Below are 19,990 nucleotides of genomic sequence, written 5' to 3'. Positions count from 1 at the left end.
GAGATAAAAAAAGACGTTGAGCTCTAAACAGCTTGGGCAAGTCACAAGTGGAAATGGGTGCAAAGAAGATAGGTTTGGGGTTCACAGAGACTGCTCCATGCTGGCTTCCCTTGCCAGCTCCACTCTGTGACCCCAGACTCATGGCTTGGCTCATCCAAGGCACCATTTGGCACTCTCCAGAGGGATTTGGCAGGGTCACAAGCCCCTGGAGCTCGCAGCATGGCAAGAGGGGTTTCCTGATGCTGCAGGTTAAGCTGGGGAAATGCATGAGAAACTGAGGGCTGCTCCTGGGCTAGCGTGTCCTGGGCTAGTGTGTCCTGGGCTGTCACTTAAACACTCTTGGGCGATGTTTCTCTTCCTCTTGTGCACGGGTGGGCACCAGAAACTTCCTTTTGTAAAGGTTTAGCCCTCCGGACCCGTGGAGATGCTGTCAGGCTTTCATTTGGCTGCTTTGCTCCAGCCTGAGGCCAATCGGAAATGTCCTACTGCTGGGACATGATTTGAAGTGATGGTGTTAATTTGGTTAATTAGGATTCCCGGGTAGCGTGTGCGTCTTGCAAATCGGCTTACCATTGTAGTGTCACTGCAAAGAGTTATTTGCTGGTGCATGGGGTTATGTATGAATTTATGATTATGATGTAGGACCATTAATTTCATGTTTGTGGCAGATGATACAGCTCAATTAGAAGTTGCACGTTACGATCCTTGGCTCTCTCTGATAGATGGAAATCAGACGGTGGCCTGCAGGAGGGATCACGGGGCCGGTAACAGTGGCCCTATAACAAGTGGGGCAGGACCCAGAGAAGAGGACAGGGGAGGAATTACCCTGCTCTTCTCCCGTTCGATTAGTTCTGGGAGTGAAATTCTGTGTGTTTGCCACAGCCAGCTTGTTGCAACTAACCTCAGTTGTTAAGTGATGCAAAGAATGACAAATCCATCTCTGAGAGCATCCCAGGGGGTCTCAGCAGCACTGCGGGTCAAGTCTTTTACCTCTGATGGCTTGGAGTCAGACTTCTGTCTAGTCCATGTGTCAGAGGCGTTCGCTGGCCTCCGCTGAGTTCAAAGCTGAAATCACCTCATTTGAGCTTCTCTGTTGATCCCTATTCTCACAAAGCTTGTGGTTTTTTCCCACCCCAGGGATGTGGGCTCTGGCCTGCTCCCGATCCACGGAGGGTGTTTATCCTCTTTGCAGAACTGTTGGGTAGGCAGAGCGTGGTCTGCGGGCACTGGGAGCAGAGCTAACAGCCTTTGACATCTGGGGCCAGGTGTTAATTTGGCTCAGGGCTAAGCTGAGATGGCAGAGGCATGTACGAAGGTGGGGCTGGGGAGCTGAGGCTGGAATAGCAATGAGGCCAGCAGCCAGGGCACCTCAGGGCTGTACTGGACTGCTAAATAAGCTGCCTTCCAGCAGGCCACAGCTTCCCTCCTCATCTCACACTGGCCCCGTATCCTCCAAGTGTCTGACAGAGCTAAGAAGAGCAGCATGTCCAATAGCCCATGTATCATATTTATTAAGATGGTTACTGCAGGTTAAATATCAATAGTTTATTAAAATATATTTATTATAGATTAACTGTGCAGTACGCACATCTGTTATGTTGTGGTTAAAAGTAAACCTCGGCAAAAGGGTTTTAATAATGAATTTGTATCGAAGTGGTGTATAATAAGTATCCTTAGCAATCTCACTCTCTATTTCACATGACAGTTTTATGTTCAATAAATACCTAGAGATTATTAAAAACATATTTATCAAAGATTAACAGTGATAAAATAGATACAAATCTAAGCTGCTAAGCTCAATAAGCCTGCTTATAATAATCAATTCCTATATTAAAACTCAATAACAGCCTTGTTTAAATGAAATGGGTTTTGGGGATCTTTGTAAGTGCCATTTTTTGCTGTGTGTTCCTGCTTGAAGATCTCAGATTAGATAATGGGACATTTGTGTCTAAAATAAATCAGGTAGGTAAAAGCAAACCAGTCCAGGCTGTTTCAGGAAAAGGGAAGCAGAGATTCAAAGGATCTAGGTCAACACCAGTCCACAGGCATCAGAGCAGCTTAGTATGGCTTTACCCAGCTCTGTATCCCAGAGAAATCCCCATGTGCTGCCCATACTACAGCTCATGCCACCTCCTCCAGCCACACCACATCCAGGATTGGGAGTGTGGAGCAACAACTCTCAATGTCTTTAACATCACAGATGCACCCACACTGTTTTGGGTACAGAAATGTACTGCCTGCCTTGTATCCCATTATTATCTAGCACTTGGAGGCAGAGTGCTAAAATGAGCTAACTGTTTAGGAGGTAAACAAAATGTTATTGTTTTACTATTGTAAAGCTGTTGTAATCATTGCTGGCTGGTGGGTAATGGGAGCATCAGCCTGTGCCTGCATTCTGCTGGGAGCAGCGTCCCAGCTACTCGCTTATTTTGGGGAAAAAAGTCATGGGCTGTCTAGGTGCCTTTTGGCGCATTGGTGATGTTTGGACCTCAGGAGCACTTGGACTCCTGTGCTCTCCTGGTGGCAGACTGGGGATATTGGAAACCTCAGGTCATGCCCTGATATTTAGCCTGTTTTCTGGATCCAGTGCCCTATGCCAGCATTTGGTGATGTTTTTATCTTGTGTTTGAGCTCACGTTTTTACATCTGTGAAGCTCTGTGCCAAGTTTAGGTGAGGTTACAAACCAGAGGCACCCAGATTCAAGGGAATTCACACGCTGCGTGCCTAAAATATGGGCTGGGCTGTAATGCAAGGGGGCTGCATGGGTAGTTAACTCTGGAACCTGTAATGTACTGGGAAGGGAAGGGTTATTTGCCTCTTGTGATTGTGGGATCTCAGGAAATGTAGGGATGTTTCCCCCACGCTGCTACACAGCAGTATCTCAAGTATATGATGTTTTTCCATTTCCCAATTTCCTGTTGACTCCCTTTCTTTTCTTTATGATTTTGAACACTAGACTCAAGCTCTGCCTTAAGGGATGTTATTTCTGCATTTTAGATGCTATCAAGCAGCTCTGTGGAATCAGATTTGTGCATGGGCTGCCGAGGAAGCCCTTCAGAGGAAGGGCAGGGTGTGATGAAGGCAGCTGAGCAGCCTTGGGGAGATGGAGGGATGCATTGGAGAGATGGTGAATGAGAAAAAGTGGGGAGTTTCTGACCTGTATTAGCCACTTGTTTTCATGTATCTCCCATCCTGGTATGTATATATATGTATTTTGGTATATGAATGCTATCTCTGAGCTGGTACCACCAGGCAGTGCAGGTGTCTGGCTTTTTTGGGTGGACTTTGACCAAAGGGATGGTCCAGACAACCAAGGAAGATCTTTCTGTGCCTGGCTGGGTGAGGACAGTGCTTTGGCAGTTTGCAGTGATGGCTCTGTCGACTCTGTGGTCACCTATCTTTGTATTTTAGCAAGGTCTGTCTGCGTGATACCAGTCACCAACAGCCCCTGACTTCAGTTTTCATCCCACCTGGGGAAACATGGCCTGAATAGCTTTGAGGTTTTGTGCATCTCTAATGCAATCACACACTCCTCTGTGGACATCCCAGAAGTTATATCCATTTATGCCCCGAGTGAGTTTGTCTCCCCTGTGTGCTCCTCAGCCCACCTGCTCTGAGGAGGATGCTTAGTTGGCAGGGGGGAGTTTTCCATCTTAGCAGAGGGCTGCAATTACAGAGGTGACCAGAGAGAAAAGACAAGCGGGCACGCGCCGCTGCCTTTAATAGAAGGCAATGATTCTTCTGGGCTCCGGAGTAATACGGGAGATCTGGTTTTAATAAATTAACAGCCTACAAGTAACAATCTCAAGCAATTAAACTCTGGAATGAAGGCGAGCACCATGAAATGTATTCTGGAACTGACAGGGGGTGGCAAAGACAATCCAAGAGCAGTGGAAAAGACAGAAATAAAATAGAAATGCCCCGGAGAGACTGGGAGAGCTGTGCTCCCCTTCTCATTTCTGTTGTGCATGCATGTGGCTATCTCACCTTGCTCTCCATTGCTTCTCCTTCCTTCACCAGGCCCTGGGGAACAGATCTGGAGTCTCTCTGAGGTTATCCAAATCTTCGCCAGCACCATCACCCTTGTACTTGCTCTTGCCTGTGTAGTTAAGGAAATCCTCATGGTGAGGAGGGGATGGCTGGTGGGAGAGATGGGAAGCAGCTGGGAGCTTGAAGATGGCTCAGAGCTGAGAAGGGAAACAAATAAATAAAAAATAAAACAGCTAAGCCTTCCTGTCTTACATTAATAGCCTGTATGGAATCCTCTTTGCCATAGAATTCAATTTATTTCCATTTAAAGGCTGTTCTTCTCAATCAATGCAGCTAATAAATAGCTGCTGATGGCCGTGACCCCCGGGCTGCGGGAAGAATTTATCTTCTGAGCCAATTAAAGGAATTGAACAATTCCTTTTAATAACACTATGGGATTTTAATACCAAAAAAAAAAAGAAAGAGAAAAATGCTCCTCCCGAGTCTTGCAGGGAAGGGTCAGGTGGGCAGGGCTGGGATTAGATGCTTTAACTTTCCTTGTGAAGCTGATAAGGGAAATGTAACGTTCCCTGTGAAAGCACAGGAATGTTTTTCTCTTCTGATGTCTTAAAAAAAAAATGCAATGGAAAATTATGTTCCTTTGTTTCCAGAGCTGTAAAGGGTTTGTAAGGATTAGTGAGCTCCTGCAGTATGGTGTGGTGGGAGAAATGGATAGGTCAGGCTGGCTGTGATGACTCTTGCTCTGTGCTCTGTGGGTGTGAGGGCACTGGGACCCAGGGCAGCAGAGCCTTCAGCCTCAGGCACTTCCTCGCTCGTAGGGGTAAGGCAGGGCTGGGCTGTCCATGGCTTCTTTTCTGTGATTCCCATGACTTCTTTTTAGTGGCAAAAATCCACGCTGATCCTCTCAAGCCCTTGTGGAGGGTGGGAGGCATCCTATGAGCTTTGTGGGTTCCTAAAGCTCATACTGGAGCCAGAGTTTGCCTGAGAGAGTGATTGCACCTTGGAAGACAGACATGTGCAAAAGAGGTGGTGAGGAAAGCTGAACAGATACCTATTGAGTTTTTACAAAGCTACATAACCCCAAATAGCAGTGGGTCTTCTCCACTCCATCACTCTCCTGTCAATGAAATCTCATGACTCCTGTTGGCATTGGATGAGAGCATCTGTCAAACACACAAGTCTCTTTCAAACACTTCTGTGCTGTAGGGAAGTCTCTTATCTCCATTTTACAGATGGCAAGCAGAGGCACAGAGAGGTTAATTGACTTGCCCAAAGTCAACGCGGGAGGTCTGGAAGTGATGCCACAACCCCTCAAATCCCTGGCTTCTAGCTTAATCGTAAGACCATCCATCTTCATCCTCTTCACTCTTAGGATTCCCCAGCAGCTGTGATAGCTCAGGCACTCGTGCTGGCAAGCTGCAGTTGGAGACGATGCTGGGAGCCGGGCATTTCCAGTGATTGTTTCTCAACTCCATTTCCCAAGAGGACATCAATTTTGATCTTAAAAGGTACTTTTTTTTTTTTTTAATTTTAAATTATTTTTTTAAAATTCTTCTCTCGTCTTCTTTAGTAACAGTGAGATAAATGTGCTTGAGCATGAGGAAGAGCATTCACTCTTTGGGGAGGCATTTCACAGATGCTGAGGCAAAAGGACTTTTCAACATTGCTTAGATATAGAAAGGACATTTTTCTGTGTTTTAATGAACCACTCCTATCAAGCTGATAAGCAGCTTAAGCCCACAGGTAGGAAGCAAGCAGCAACCTTCATTTTTAAGTGGTCACCTGGTAATAGATCCACACAGAGCATTTGAGATTGTCCTTGACAGCCATTCCCCTATCTGTGCTAGCAGGTCTGTGCATGTAGGGCCACTGAGAAATGTGGCCAGGCATGAACATTCCCATCACAATGTCTCTTGTTTCCAAAGTGTGAATGGATGAAGCTGAGAGTCCTGGGTGAGCCGCTGATGAACGTGGAGCACACATTACTTGCCCTCTGAGACAGAGAAGAAAATCACAACTAAGCCTGCCTCTTTCAATTTACAAGCTTTCTGCAACATCTCCGTTCTTTCTGCTCTCGTTTTCATTTTTTATTAATTACCTGGTGGCAATTTTCCCATAGGAGTTTATTTCCCATTAATTATTAGGAGAGCTACAGGGGAAAGTTGAACTGTTGGAGAGCTCCCTTTGAGAACATCAGGTGGGAGGATCTGCTGCTGCCTACAGGAATATCTTTTTGACTTTCACCTTGCAAAGGAGTCTTAACAACCTGTCTGGGGTGCAGAATAACTTTTGTGTTGCAGTAGACCAAGCTGTGTAAGGAAACTTAAAGTGCTAGTTTGTTGGTTTTGGAGACTAACACACCGCTTGGATGGAATTGATCAGCGTGCTTGTGTATGATTTATTATCATGTACCGCATGGAGGAGGAATCACAGACAGAAACCAGTGTCAGTGTGGGACCGTGCTACACTTGCATCACTGTTTGCTATTGCTGAGGGTGTAGATATGGCAAGAGAAGAAATAGTGCTGGCCTGAAATTTCAGGTCCAGATGGTGACCGTCCCCAGCACAGATGAATAATGAAGGTGGAGGAAGAGCATCTGCTCCTCCTCTCCTCCTGAAGCCATGGCTTTTATAGTTGCATCTTCTATAGTCTCCGTAGTCTACTGAGGTTTGTGGGAATTTCTTGAAAGAAATTCAGGTGTTCACAGTGAAAGACTTCTTGGTCTTGCACTTGTATTTGAACACCGTTGGTATTCAGTTTCTGTTTGAAAAAATTGAAGCTGATATTTTGGTGATGTTGATCTGTGGACATGTTTTTGCAGGTTATTGTAAGTTACTGAGCACCATTATCTAGGATATCTGGTACTTAAGTACATCTGTGCAATTAGAAGGTTGTCCTCCATCCATGAACTGTTTTTGGAACTAGCTGAGAAGATCCAAGGTTTTCTCCAGAAAACCCTGTCTGGGTCTGACCCATGCTGGTAAAGGATGTGTGTGAGCACACATCCACACCTTTCAGATGCCGAAGGAAAAGAGTATAAATATGGTAGATTTCTGGGTCTTGAGGACCTTAAGTTGGATTAATGGCTGGTACCTGCCTTCCCATGCTAACTTCATCCTCCAGACCATGCCTGACTTTTTGCCCAGGACAGCACTGCTCAGACTTGTTATGGGTGCATCCAGAATTACTCCTCCTGATGGGCTCTGTTCAGGTGTAGCACTACAGTAGCACTTTATTACACGTCAACTCCCATGCTGTTTTACAACTCGGTTTCCATGGTTACCCACCAACCCCTGTAACCCACAGAGCCCATAAAGAGGCAGGATTGCATTTCACATTGGCAAGAACCATTTGGTATAGAGATGGGCTTCATACCTGGCAGGAGAGACACACTGAGCTGTGGTCAGACAAGGTCGCTGCCCTGGGAGATGCTCCTTATGTTGGGAAGTGCTCAGGGTCAGATGTAGGACGAGGTGGGATCTTGTCAAGACTCAGGGCATTGCCATTCAGCTCCCAACAACCCAACTTCTCACCATGTGCCAACAGCAGGCTCTTTGCTGCCAGACACTGGAGTTCACTGAAGGATGAGGCTGGGAGAAGAGGTTTGGAGCTCTTTGGCTGCTGATGAAAGCTGAAGGTTTTCTGGAATGAATCTACAAGCATGGTATATCATTGGTTTTGGCCACAAGCAGCTTTTTCTTTCCAGAATAACAGGTTGAATGCATTTCTGTTTCATCTTCTGAGGTGGCTTGCTTTAATGGTACCTAAGGGAGAGAAAAATGATGTTCTGACACATTTTCAAAGAAGAACCAAGACTTGATTTGGAAAACATGACTGCAATGGAGAATGAATTTTTATGGGAACAATTATTTAACAGAACACTTCCTAGTGCTTAGCTGTCTGTCTAGTTGGACCAGACCATGCCCACAAATCAGCTACTGTCATTTGATGTTTGCTTGCTGTTGACCTGCCAAATATTTGTATGTGCAAGACTGCTATCCAAAATAGTTAAGAGAGCCCAAAAAAAAAAAAAAAAAAAAAAAAAGATTTGGAAGGCCTCAAGGTGAAGCAGATTAAAACCTTATTTCTTTGGGGAGAAAATTGGTGTTTATTGTAAAAACAATTAAAAAAATCAAATATCCTCCACAAAAAATAAGTCGTCCTAAACCAGAAGTGTGATGTTTTCAGGGAACACCCTTTCCCTGCAACTATATCAGAAATTAACAATTTTGACAAGTTATTTTCCACCAGTTCTGGGTAAGGTACATGAATGGTCCTTGAGATGCCAGCAGATGACAAATTGGAGATTGGTCTGAAATAGTATACTACTACAAATAACATCATCTGCCTCCGTGGAGGCAAATTATTCCGTGGGAAGGAACAGCCCTTCCCTACGTGGTTTGAATTTGTCCTCAAAACAAACCACACGCTCGGTCCCAACCACCACAACGTGACCAGATAATGAGACCTGGGAGGAAGCTAAAAGAAGAGCAACCAGACCACCCTTTCTGCCTTCTGATCGCTAAATGATCAGATGTTTGGAAAAACTGATTTATGTGGGAAGCCTCAAACCGCTAAACGAGGCTATGAGATGACAACGCGTACTTCTGTGTGTGGAAAAAAAGCCTAAAAATATCTGAAGGGTGTAAACATGAAGGAGAGAGTTGCAGTATCAAAGGGACAGCGCATGGTACAGGGTTCAGAGCTGGCAGCTTTCGCTGCTGTTCAGAGCAGCGGATAGGAGATAACTGAGAGGCAGAGCAGCATTATCATGACTATATTTCACTTAAACCTGTTCCTCGGTGGCTTGAGTTGTCACGTCCTATTCCCTTCAGGGACTAGTATCAGGAGCTGTCCCACTGAAATACTGCCTGGAAACAAAACACAGCAACAAAATATTTTCCCCTCTGCTTAATTGTGGTGACCTCCAACACCATGGAACAAACTCAAACCCTCTGAAAGTGAGGGGCTTCTTCCCACGGGGCTGTAAAACCCGCTCTCACCTGCCAAGTATCATTTGTCCTTGCAGTCGCTCCCTTCCTTCTCAAGTAATAAGACACCGTATGGATCATCATTACCAGACCCCAAGAAATTGTTATATATTTCCTATAGCTCTCTCTAGATACATGGTTGGATTCTCAGCTGATGGGGAGCAACGCTGATTCATAGCAGCTGAAGACAGAGCCTCTTGTGTTTTGTCTTGTCTTCTCATCTCATTGAACTTCCCAAGGATCTAAATGAATGTAAGGGAAATATGACCTTGCCTCAGTGAATTGTTTTGGGGGCTAATGTGCTGAGAGATTTATGGGAAAAGAGTTTTTTTTTTTTCCCTTTCTTTAATAAAAAAGTGCTTTCATTCAGCAGCTTTGATGGAAAGCCTGCGAGGACCCATGGTAAGTATGTAACCGGAACAGACTCATATTAGATATCACTGTTACAAATCTATTAGTCCCACACATTAGAGCATGTGCTGGACCTGATGAGCTACACTAGTGGGAACATGAGTCATTTTCTGAAATAGATGTAGCTTGCAAATCTTTTAGACTGTTATCCAATTCCTTTTCTTTCAGTTTAATTAGGATATAAAACATGGCCTTAAGAGCTCGCAAGAGTGGAAGAAGCTCCATGTAAAGGATAGAGAGCCAGCTGTGAGCATTTCCCAGCTGTTCTGCTGTTGATCCTGCTGGCTTTCACCCGCCAGGTGGCTTTGCTGTCCCCCCCAGGGGCTGACGGAGGCAAGGCCTCTCGAAATATTACAGAAGGAGAGAGCTGCTCTTGCTCATGCAAGGGTGATGTGCACAAAGCAGGTCGGCCTTGGGCTCCTTCCACATCCTCGCCCTGCCAACACCCCGTGCTGGGAAATGCTGGGCTCTCCTCCCAGCCGGCTTTGCCACTGATGCTGGCGGGGCACACGGCACCAGTGGGGCTTGGCCAGCGCCCGGCACAGCTCCCAACATGTGGAGGGGTCTGCCAAGAGCTCCTGAGCTGGGTAATGCAGTGACAGCAGGGAGCAGCAACGAGGCAGAGCAGTGGTGGTTCTTTTCCAACCACATATGCAAAGCACCTATAATGAGAAGAGACGAGCCCCTGAGATCTGTGATGCTGCTGATGAATTAATATCAAATCAAACCATACACTTTAAAGACAAGAGCATCCAGCCCTTCTCATAACTGATGCAGGACATGTTTCATCCAGAGCAGATCTGCTATCATTGGAGCTCTTTCTGTTCTTGAATTCATCTGTTCTGTACGTTTGAGGACTGGCGCGATTAGCATTTGGCTTTGCGAATTCAGAACCTAATTCCTATGAGTTTTCATGTCTCCCTTTTTTCTTGTTTTGATTCCTGTTTGTCCGTTTGGTAATTTGTTTGGCAACATATTTCCTGTTTGAAATAAAAATAGCAGAGATGGGCATTTACTTTCTTCCTGGACAGATTCCTTTGGATAATGATTTATTTCTTTTTTTTTTAAAGAAGGACACCTGGTTTCCTCATAACTGAGTGTTGGCAGGCACAGGGGGGTAGGGGTGGGGGGATGGAGAAATGCATCTGTTTAGAACAAATGCAACACCGTAGGAAAGCTTTATAACATGATCCAAGATTGGCCTGATTGCCTGATGCTTTAAACATATGGTATGCTCCTATATATATTATGCATGGAAACTAGCTGCATGCACATAGCAGCCGTTCTGCAATGTTTTACATACAGTCTGCCAAACCCTTAACTTCTCCCTTCTTATTCAAACACAGCTCTCGGGGAAGACGATGAGCATTTATCCAAGGCTCACTGCATTTGGCGTGCTCCAACCCTTCTCCCTCAGTTTAATCCCACCTGGATAAGGATTGCATCCTTACGCACGGGGTGCCGACCTTCCTGCTCCTGAGGATGTGTGCAGCTGGATGCCTGTGGCATTGTGGCAGTGGAGGAAGTGTTGCTGGGCAGGAAAATAAGCCCCATCTGCAGTGCTGTTGGTAGGCTTTGATGTAATGCTCATATATCATTTGTTAGCTCTTATTCCTGCTAGTATGTACCCAGCATAGTCTAGGGTCTCTAAGAGAGTTTTCCAAATCCACCTAGGCAGGATTAGCACCAGGATATGTGCTAGGAGCTGAGGAGAAACTGCCAGACCCCATGTTTTCTGCCCTGCTCTGACACAGGTCTCTCTACCTAGCCTTCATCTGGTTTAGCTTTCTTTTATGAGAAGGAAAGTTGTTCTTCTGGGGGGAATTTTACATCACTTTTGCATTGCTGGTCTGGCAAGAATTTGGGCGAGGCAGTGCCATTGCTGCTGGTGCAGGTATTTCTTGGCTACCACCAGTGCTGTGCTTGGGTTTCATGAGGTGATTCATTTTCTGGGGGTGAAACATCTTTTTTTTTTTCTTTTTTTTTCTTTTTTCTTTTTTTCCCCCCTTTTTTCCTTCTTTTTTGAAGGGTTGAGAAGGGCAGAGAGCCAGCTATAGCTGGTCTTAACAGACTGCCCAGTGTCATCAGGCATTTTGGTGCTATGTTGAGGTGTCTGCCCTTTAGTGGGGATCACAGACCAGAGGATCTCTCTAACAGGTGTTTTTTGCTATGTTAATGTCTCTGTAAGTGGTGACAATTCCAAAAAATGCAAACAGTAGATTTTTCTGGATCAAGAAAAGAGAGGATGCTTCAAGCTGTTCAGTCCAACATCACCTGTAGATTAACCAGAGCCTCCCACTGCTCAGCAAGACATTATCTGCTTGTCAAGGTGGTCTCTGACGGCCTGAGGCATCCAGAAACCACGTGGAGAATTTTGCAACAATTCCTCCACCATTAGCTCTGCCACAGAAAACTTTCAGCAGTACATCTTTGACAGGTGTAATTATGCCTAATGTGATGTCAAAATGTTGCATTTTTGCAGAACTTAGTGTCTGTCTGATCCCCGTCCACCCACATCACCATCGGAGGGGTCTGGAACCAGTCAATACTTCTTTTGAGCAGTCATTAGTCGGAAGCCAGCATGAATTCTAGGAATTTGATTAAAGAGAATACCCTCCCTCTTTTATCATTTTTAACACTGAACAAGGAAAGCTATTTTTGCTGTCTTTGAATTTCATTTTCTCCTCCGCATAAAATATTACTGAAATCTCCTGGGCTCTGCCAGGAACTGGGGGAATTCCTGTCCGCTGCTTCCTGCACATACGCTCTGTGGCCTTGCAGCACTGCCACCAAAATCCTACACAATTAGACCCCAAAGGATGATCCAAATTCAGATTTAATCTTGGGCAAAGAGACGTCTTTAGATCAAACATCGCCACTACTGTGCAAAGCAAAGACTCTGAATGCACCGCCATGCAACGATCATTAGAGGAGCAGAGGATCTAAAGTTTAACACTCACCCAGATGAGTGATGGATAAACACGGTTTTCCTTAAAAAAGCACTTTCTCATGCTCTTTAATCCATCCAGAATTTAACAACTGGGTGCTGACTGAGACACAGCTTGATTGGGAAGAGATGAAGGGATGGAGAGGAAGCTTAACACACAGCCAGCTCAAAGTGAACGCGTTTAATGCTGCCTATCTCAGAAGCTTTGAAGAAAAAGCCCTTGTGTCCTCAGTGGTTCTCTGTGGCAACTTTTTGGCATTAAAGTTCGCAAAAGAGAATTATGGGCTCCCATTATCACTTATGGAGATGGGATCCATTGTGCTGATTCCCACACTGTGGAGATTTAACATTTGCCATGCTTCTTTCTACAGATACGCTGTGATGTGTCCTTTTCAAGCTGCAGCCGACTACATTGAAATCTTGACTGACACTGCTTATCTGATAGGGGCCGCTTTTCTGCTGGCTGCTCTTTAGAGTGATAAATGTCAGGAGTTTGGGAGTTTGCTTGTATCTGGGCACTCCATCTGAGACTTTGGGCAGGTAATTATCCCCAGACCACGGGACTTTGTCATGAAATCCACTGCGGTGCTGGTACGGGGAACGAGTCAGCCAAGGGTCATGGACTCGCAGTATCCAGGAATTGGGACGCATCCACAAAGATAGGGAGTGAAGGATAAATTCTGAACGGAGATTTTCCCCTGCCAAAATGAAAGCAGGCCTTTTCTGACACTGTGGGGTTGTCTGTGTTGATCACCCAGGAAGGCCATGAGCTGGGATTGACCCAGTAGCCTCCAGATTTGAGGCTTCAGTCAACCAAGAAAAACAACTAACCCTTGCAGGCCAGTATCACAGCTGGAGCAAAGCTCCCTCTTGTGTGAGGGAATTGGTAAAGAAAACAGAGATCTAGGGCAGCTGGTGGGTTCTCAACAGTAAATTTTCTTCCTCTATAAAACCTTAACATGGTTTTTGACCTGGTGAAAGCTGCAAGGAGGAAACACCTAGAGAAGTTGAGGTCTCTTTTGTCCCTTCCTTTCTGTCTCACTTTTTCTCTTCCAGGTCTGTTTGGTTCTTCACTTCCAGAATTTATCATCTGAAAGCTGAAAAGGGGGTTCACTGGAATCCATTAAATGTTGACTACAACTTTTCTGTGTTGATGAGCTGGCGATGTAGAGAGGCAGGGATCCCTGTAGTCATCCTCCTGTTAGCCCAGTGCAGGGCTGTTCCCACCAGTGTGTCCTGGGCAGCTGAAATAACTGAAGTCTCTGCCTGGAATTGATGTTAGCCTTTTTTTTTTTTTTTTTTTTTTTTTTTTTCTGGAAAAGCATCCCAAGCTGATCTCAGTGAGTTCCTTGGCTCTTCATACACCACAGGAGGAGTGTTAAGCAAGGTGCTTGCATCCTGGCCAGGCATGATGGTCAGTGAGGTGTCCACCAGAGGCCTTAACTCCTGCTGATGCTGGCAGCAAAGCCTGGGGCAGGAGGGCTGGGTTGGCCGTGGGTTGGCACCGAGAGGATGGAGAGGCTCTGGCAGCTTCTCCCACCACCTTGGAGCCTGTTGCAATGTGTTACTTGGAGGCACAGGGTGAGGCAGACCCTCTCTGTCTTCAGACACCTGAGTCAGTTCATTTAGGAGCTTGAGGGTAACAGTTGCTTCATCTGTTTGTGCTTTTGTTTTTTTTTTTTTTTTTTCTTTTCATTTTTTTTGGTTGTTGTTTGTGCCTTTGTTTGCTTCCCCCTCCTTTCCCCTTAACATACCCTTTGAGCTGTTCTTTAATTGAAGTAAACGGAGCAGCTGCTATGGTGTGTGTTGTTTTTCCCATTTTCCCCTGTGAGTCACACATTTCCTTCCTTAATGTCTCTATCTTCCGTCGGTCTGTACTAATGAAGCCCCACATCTCAGCTGCTGAATGCTCAAGCTCGTCTGCCTGGAATTTTCTAACTCATTTCAATTCATTTCCCACTTTCCCCTCTCCCTCCTGCTGCCTTTCTCCCATTCCCATCCCATCTCTCTTTATCTCCTCTCTCTGTCTTTGTCTCTTCCCCACCCCTCCCTCCGTGTGTCTCACCAGCCGTGGCTCCCTGTCCCTTGTCACCACCACGCAGAGGGACAGGGGCTGTGCAGGTGAGCGCAGCCTCTCCTCTCCCCTTGCTGCACCTCCCTGCCCTCATCCCCCTCCCTGCCTGCTGCCCTCCACATCACCCCTTTCACTCGGCTCCTTTTCTCCAGAACCATTTTTCAGAGCAATCCACAAAGCACTTTCAAATCCGTGTTTAAGTTGTCCCCTCCTGACCCCATCTCCGCATGGCCTCCGGCAGCAGCCTGTAATGCCCTGTGCTTCAGAGGAAGGTGGGTTTGTCCTCTGCCCCTGGCCCTACACATCAGAGATACCCACATTCTGCCCAGGTTCAACCCGAGGTTGAAACCAGAGGTGGGCAGGCCAGTGGCCACGGGAGGGCAAATCCACAGGGTGCTGGGGGCTGTAAATACTGCATGCAATTGATGCGTCTGCTGGGAAGGTGCAGAGCAGCACTGCCACAGGTGCCGGGTCAAGGAATGGATCCTACAGCTCTGTGCTGCGGGGAGGCTGGAGAAGCCCCTCCTGGGAGCAAGAAAACACCAGGAAAGGGCACTATCCTTTCTGCCCCTTTTTGGTCTGTGGGGGAAGGAAATAAGGTTGCACAGTCCCATGCCTGACACCAGTGGACTAAGATACCCCTTGCAAAGACATGTCTTGCATAGGTTTCAACCCAAAGCACCCTGTCAAGAGCAAGTAATGGGAATAGCAAATGGTAACATCTCCACTCTGCTTTGCTTATGAAGGTCATTCTTTCCACAGCTTTAGCTGCTCTAAGACAGGAATAGTAGCCTGGGGCATGGGAGGCGATGTGCTGGTGTGACCTGCATGCCATGGAGGGCTGAGGCACAGGGAGGTGAAGACATGAACCAAGAGGATCCTCCCCAAATACAGTCAGGTATGTTGCAGAGCACCGCTGCTTGCCTGTGCTGAAACGCCCCCATTTCCTGATGTCTGCTGACCAGGGTTGTCAGTGTCCTGTTCTTTTTCTTCATTATCACTATTTCTGTGGGTGTTGGTGGGTGCTTCCTACCCCCATTTCAACTCTTAGCCTTTCTGTTCTGAGTTGCATTTATATCCTCACTCTTGCAGAAGATAGAAAATGTAATTCCTTCTCTTAAAAATGTGGGGAACTGATATAGAAAGAAAGATGCAGTCTGAAATTTAGGGTCAGAGCATGTCACCTGTAACTTGTCAGCAGCCCCTTCTCTAGAAGAGCCTGGGACCAACCAGCACTGCACTCTCAGTGGTGTCCCTCTGCGATGCCAAGGAAGCCAGAGACTGCCACGAGTCTCCATTTTTGATAGAAATCCTCACTAAAACCTCACTGTCAGAGCTGGATCAGATCCCTTCCCAGTTTTCCATTTTTCCCTTCCAACTTGTACAGATGTCTTTTCGGTTTAGGAAGAAGTAGAACTGAGTCCTTGAGATTCAGCCGCAGGAGTCTGACCCCAGACCTGGAGTTTTGCAGGTTAATTCCATCCTTACCATTAAACACCTGATTTCCCCCAAAAGAAAATCAGGGTTAAGATCATTTTGGAACCATAATAGAACAAAGAAATGCAAATCTCTGTAAGGAAGGAAAAACACCTTGATAGAGATCTGACACTGGCTTACATACCCCTGGGAGAACCGGCGGAAGAAGTCAGAGTTATGAGCCCTGGATGGCTGGAGGAATTTTGCTCTTGCTTTAAATTTTGTTATGCTGCTTTCACTTGAAAATGCAGGTTCAAAGGAAAAAAATATCATAACAAAACAAAACACACCAGTGCTTTCCTCTTTGGCTTCAGGGCCTCCTGTTGAGGTTCCCTCATCACCATAGAGATAATGTTGCTTGTTAGGCCTAAGACTAGCAGTTGGAATTCAAGTGGACAAAAAGACCTAAACAAACCCATTATAAATCCCCAATTACTTTCAAACTGTCAGGCTTATTAAAAAATGTAAATATCCTTCTCATTCTTGCAGAGAGTGTATAAAAATGCATGAGGCTAAGAGTCAGCTGAGCTGAAAGGAGTTGGTTTCTGAAATAACTTTGCTGGGAAAATTTCAGAAGTCTCTCTCGGAGGGCAGAAGGAGGACAAAGTACATCTGCCTGAGCCACTGCTCTCTCACCCAGCCTCGCTGTTGGAGTGTCGCTGGTGCCACCCTGCCCTGCTGTGTCAGACATCTCTTTAGATAGTTGAATATGCCTTTTTTTTTTTTTTTTGGCTGCTTCTCAGATTTTTTATTTCAAGGGATGGGTATGCAGTTCCAACAGGGGGAATTTCTACCAGCTGATAGGAGTCATACCCCAACTGCAGGTGGCTGAATTTTCCCCTGTGCTTTTCAGTATTTACTGCTCACCTCAGTGGAACAGTTTTTCTGTCAAAGTTTTCCTTCTGCTTTCTGCGCCCTTCCCTCATTTGTGAATGGGGAGAAGGTTTCTTTTGTTCTCAAATTTGGTCTTGCTCCATCTGCAGAGGTGTTTCACATGAGTCTCTTTAACGTAATGTAATATCATCTCTGTTTTCACCCTGACGTGCTCCTGGGCTCAGTGAGGACTTACCCAGAGGCTGGGATTTTCCAGCTGTACAGCAGAGCTTGGCTAGATGGTGAGGTTATTTCTGGAGGCAACCAGAGTTCCTTCAATTTTCTTCAATATGAATTATATTGAGGACCAGAATGGAGATTCTGTCCTCCCCCACAGCTACCAAGGACAGTCCTCGGAAGGGAACGTTATCAAATGTATGCAACCTGGCCTTTATTGTGTTAGCATCTGGCAGATTCAAGAGGAGTCATTCTGGTGGTAGAAAAGGGATAGTGTTGTCCACGAACCAGGGAGAAAATCAGTATTCCTGCTTCCACTGAACTCAAGAACAAGCATCTGGGGCACAGGCAGAAGGACAAATGATCCCTGGGGATCCCTGAAAGGCAAGCTGGTGTGCTGTGGGTGCTGGGAGGCTTGTTATGCTCTGTAGCAAAAATATCTCACTTGATCATCTTTCAGGCTAAAGACACAAAGAGTTTTTGTCTGGAAGTGACACTCCTTGTCTGTTCTCCTGTATATCACGAGATACACATTCCATATACAAGAACATATTTCATGCAGTTGCCTTGAAGACCAAGACCTTATTTATTTATTTATTTATTTATTTATTTATTTATTTATTTATTTAAATTTTGCAGACTTCAAGCCAAGCACTCATGGTGACAGGGTGCTCAAACCAAAGGCACAAGATAGCTCTTACCCCACAAGAGCTTACTGTCTAATAAAAACCAAGAAAGAACAGGTGGATGTTAGAAACAATGAGACAACATTAGTGTAAGATGCTGTGGTCCAGCACACCAGCAACTTCCTTGTGGTGTCCAGATTTGGTAGGCATCATAACGAAGGAGAAAACAAGAAAAGATTTGTAGGCAGAATAATAAAGAAGTCTGGTAGTGAGCTTCTCATGTGCAGAAGGGAGCAAGAAGAAAGCATAAATGTACCTGTGTGGACACAGGATGTCTGGGCAGTGGCGTGGGCTGGATTTTGCAAATCCACTGTTGCCCTGATGTGGCATTGGTAGTCACAGAATGGGAAGGAAGGGCAGGCCTTCAAAAGGAGATAAGGAATTTAAATGCTGAGTTACAGCATTGTTATATGTATACCAACAGGTGATACAGGATTACTATATTTTATCCAATTGCCTGTTTGTAATTCTTATTGTATACAATAAGAGAGGAAACAGTCAGCTGTTTGATTAAGTAAGGAAAACTGAAGTGACAATATAAAAAAGCGTAGTTGCTGTTCTCAGTCATCAACAGAGACTGGCTTAAAATGCTGCTACACTTAAAGCTCACTAGAAAGTTTACAAAAACTGCTAAATTTGGCACTTCTGCTCATTCTCTTTGGAAAAGCTAGATAGTGGAATCCTCCTTTTCCACCCATTTGCAGATGCTTTGGCACTAGTTATATTTTTGTCTGGATGCTCATGAGAATCCAGTGTTTTCGTTTCTGAACATTTGAGGGAATCCCCAGAGCTTTGGCAGCAGCATTTTCCCAGGAGAACTCCAGTTCGAAGCGCGAGCACAGTTGCAAAGGCAAAACATGGCCTTCTGCTCTGTTCTGCTCCGCACCAGCTTTGCCTCCAGCACTGGGCTCCTGATGTCGAGCAGTTTGCAATATCCTGGTGATAGCCCTCCCAGCCTGGCAATCCTGCAGAGGCCTGCCGTGTCAGAGTGCCCGAGGTGTTTTCTACCTTGAGACTCGAGATGATGAATTTCTAGAGTGAGAGGACAAGAGTTGACTCCGTGTTAATGCCAAACTTTAAATGTTTTGACTATAAAACTGAAACAGCATTACCTATTCCCCACAGAGCTCCACTCTTTCTCTCTCTCCTCCCCTTCTTCTCTCCACACTGTAGCCTTTTGTATGTCTCAGGCATTAATCCCTCGCTGCCGGGGTGTGTAAATTAAAGAATAATAGAGCTGCAGAGGCATAAGCTCGCAATGATGGGGAATGTGTTTGTCTGCTAAGAAGCAATTTCAGCGAAAATTAACTCAATTTCATCTGAAATAGTGAAGACCGGCATAAGCTGGCAGATCCCCGAGGACGGTAAAATTACTTCGTCAAAGCTCTGCTTGCTTAAATTAACCAAGCAAGCACTCCAGGTTATTGGCAAGATGCAGCTAGTAACTAGGTTTTAATAAACAAAAATAGCTTTTTGGATAAATAAGGAAAGTGCAAAGTGTCTTATGTATTCTGCTGATGCTTTCATCTGTATGTCCTCAACAGCGGGACCTTCACATTCCTTCAGGAGCTTCCTTTCAGTCTCTGTGTCCAGCTGGTCCCTCTTCAGAGCCTTAGCAAACAAGAATGAACCTGAAAGTGCTCGTGGATACGATATTAGATAAACTTTTCCCCAGAAGCTAACAGACTGAATGGCTCAGTTTGCAACACCGAGGTGAGATAACAGCAACAGTTTTTAGGGTTATTTCCACTTTTTTTTTTTTTTTTCATACTCAGAAGATGACTATTATTGATTTAAATTGCATCACCTCAAAATATGATGTGGTGTCAGAACAAGAATTGCTCTACACTGTCACTGATACGGCAGATTCCCCAGCTGAATACATTGCTGCCAATGGGCAAGTCAGGATGCGAGCTCTCTCCTCCAGCTAGGAGCTCAGGTCCAAGGGGAGTGAAAATTTCATTACGACAGGAAGACTGGCTCCAGTACTAGCTCAGAGAGCTTGTAAATCAGTTGAGAATGTGCTGTAAAGTTCTTTTGTTGGTGGTGGTGTTGTTGGTGGTGTTTTGTTTTGTGTTTATTTTTTTTTTCCTGTTATTAAAAGCTTTTCTTAGGACTGTGTTTTATGAAACCACTTTGTTGTTGGAGGTTATGATCACTAGGAAGAGCCTTCTGGAAAATGCATGTTGGGCTTATTGTTTTGCCTCCTAGTCCACAAGCACTAGGACAGATTATTGTTTTGGATCCCATTCCTCCAGGTACTGTGATTTTTGTTTTGGGAATAGCATTCATCAGAAATTTCATTGGACAGAAGCATAAGGGGCTTAAGAACCCATTCATTGGAAAGAAATATGACAAAGCTT

This window comes from Anas acuta, chromosome 11 (genome assembly GCF_963932015.1).
Source record: "Anas acuta chromosome 11, bAnaAcu1.1, whole genome shotgun sequence".
NCBI classification, from domain to species: Eukaryota; Metazoa; Chordata; class Aves; order Anseriformes; family Anatidae; genus Anas; species Anas acuta.
This window is presented reverse-complemented; position numbering follows the sequence as displayed.